The sequence below is a fragment of the Vigna unguiculata genome, unplaced genomic scaffold (assembly GCF_004118075.2).
Source record: "Vigna unguiculata cultivar IT97K-499-35 unplaced genomic scaffold, ASM411807v1 contig_501, whole genome shotgun sequence".
In the NCBI taxonomy this organism is placed as follows: domain Eukaryota; kingdom Viridiplantae; phylum Streptophyta; class Magnoliopsida; order Fabales; family Fabaceae; genus Vigna; species Vigna unguiculata.
In genome coordinates this window covers 14,948-17,394 of record NW_021011216.1, presented here as the reverse complement: position 1 = coordinate 17,394, position 2,447 = coordinate 14,948, and the positions used below count along the sequence as shown (strand labels likewise).

At 32.9% G+C, this 2,447-nt stretch overlaps 1 pseudogene; it reads left to right on the top strand.

Annotated features, from left to right (window-relative positions):
- The first annotated feature begins 1,588 nt into the window (after positions 1 to 1,588).
- Positions 1,589 to 2,113, top strand: LOC114172244 (annotated as a pseudogene).
- The last annotated feature ends 334 nt before the right edge of the window (positions 2,114 to 2,447 follow it).

The following is a 2,447-nucleotide window of genomic DNA, read 5'->3' as shown; positions in this document are numbered from 1 at the left end:
GATAAATCAAACTTATATAATGATAATTTTTAATTACTTTTAAAATAAAGTACAATTTGGTAATCTTGTTTTTTTATGATTTAAATATAATTTTTAATCTATCAAATCCATCAAATCATTGACAAACTTCAACTTAAAGTGAACAACACAAACTTCACACTATAATCCACTTGATGTCATCCTCTCCCTCTGCATTCGATTAACCTTGAGGGAGAGAGTGCGGAAGGAAGAGGGAAATTCTTCTATTTTTAAATCATCCATGTTATGTCATGGTTTGAGGGTGATATCAAAATTACAATTATGTCCACAATTTATTTTTCAACTTAATTATGAAAATGAGGTAAAAATACGACTTTTAAAATTATTTTTACAAAAATTAATAATGACAAAAATTTTAAAATTGTTATAAAATAAGGTTTAAAAAGTAATTATTCATTATAAAATTTTTTAATACATTATTTTCTAAATATTTGTTTAATAGAATATTTTATTTCTCTTTATACATTTTAATATTTTTTTCTACGAAAATCAAACTTATTATATAATGATAATTTTTTATTTTTTTTTAAAATAAAGTACAATTTGGTAATCTTGTTTTTCCCTCATTTAAATATAATTTTTAATTTATCACATCTATCAAATCACTCACAAACTTTAACAAACTTTACTCTAAATCCTTCCACTTTCACCTTTAATCCACTTAAAGTGAACCACCCAAACTTCACACGATAATTCACTTGATGTCATCCTCTCCCTCCAATGAACCTTGAGGAAGAGAGAGGGGAAGAAAGAGGGAAATTCCTCTATTTTTCAATCATCTCTGTTATGTCTTGGTTTGAGGGTGATATCAAGATTTCAATTATGTCCGCAATTTATTTTTCAGCTTAATTATGAACACTACAAAAAAGATTTATTTTAATGGAGATTTATTAACGGAGGTTATAAAACCTCCGGTAATTGTTACACATAGTGAAGGTTTTCTAAACCTTTGATAAATACTAGAGGTTTTATGATAAACCCCAGGAAAAATTCCCTCCATATTTTTTTCCATATCCTTTTTATATATTTTTTTAAAAACCTTTTTATCACTTCGTACGTTCGAAAAAAGGGACACAGAGACACTATACCAACGTTCGAAAAACTCACCTGATTCACTTTGTTCGTACGTCCGAAATCCACTTTCCTCAAACTTCACCTCGCTACGTTTTCCTCAATCTCACTCTCAATCTCAATCTTTGTAGTTACCTCGCTACGTTTTCCTCAATCTCACTCTCAATCTCAATCTTTGCAGTTGCTTCCTTGCTTCCGAACGATTTTCTCGCGATTTCGTTCGAATTTCACCTTGCTTCCAAACGGTAATGGTGTTCCCTTTCTTTTCTTTAGGTTTTCAAATTTTTTCGTTTTGTGGTTAAATTCTAACTTTGAAATCCTTGATGCTTGTTTTTGTACAGAGATTCAATTATAGGTGCCGCGTTTTCTGAAATCTAAAGTGTGTCTCCGTTGCTCGTTCACTAGCTTTGCATCTGCAACAGTGGTCGACATCTTTGTTCCTGAAAGCAAACCATGCTTAAGAAACAACACAGTGCTCATGCTTATCAAAATTCAGAGTTTGCTACATCAGCCAAAGGTATGGAGATTTGTGTGTTTTTCTTCCTCTATTGTTGGACTTGTCTGTTATGCCTTCAACTCCTTTTTCAATCATTTAATTGGAAATTGGAGCTGGTGGAAGATCTTTCTTTACATGCTTTTCAGTTTATTAATCTCTCTTTCGACCTTGTTTGCAAAGAAATGGGAGTACTCCAATTCTCGCTGTTTGGAAGCTCACAACGTTTTCTACTTTGCTGGTCACTAATACTCCTTTTTCCTTGATAAATATGTGAAAGAGAAACCAGATGTATATAGTCTTGGTTTGAGTGTTGCATTTGTTATCATGTCTCTAGGCTTGTCTAGGCTAAGTCATTTAGGATTTGAGGTTGATCTTCTGTACTTTTTTTGTGGACTTCTGACTGTACAACTCATGAAAATAAAACTATGGTTAGTCATTGTTGGAGGAGCTTTTAATTATTCCCTCATCCTTCTTCGTTCCAATTTGGATTCGTCAAACAAGAAGTAGGTATTACGAACTTCAACACTAAGATAATGTAGTGATTGAAATTGGTTTGCATTCACAACCACAAGGAACCAGTCATAGTGTTACTCAAGTGGATTCAACCCAAACAGTTATGGCTACTTCACACCCAGTAATTGATATGGTTTGGCCTTCCAGAGGAACAAGGCACAGTTCTTCTCAAGTAGTTTCACCTCAAGAGGGTGGTGCTGGTGGTCCCCCTCCAGAAAACATTTACGGTACCAAGGAATATTTCAAAGCTATATCTTTGCATTCAACTCTTGGCAATAAGAGAGGGTGTACATGAGAAACTGCTAGGAACTCAAATCAAATTAAAACA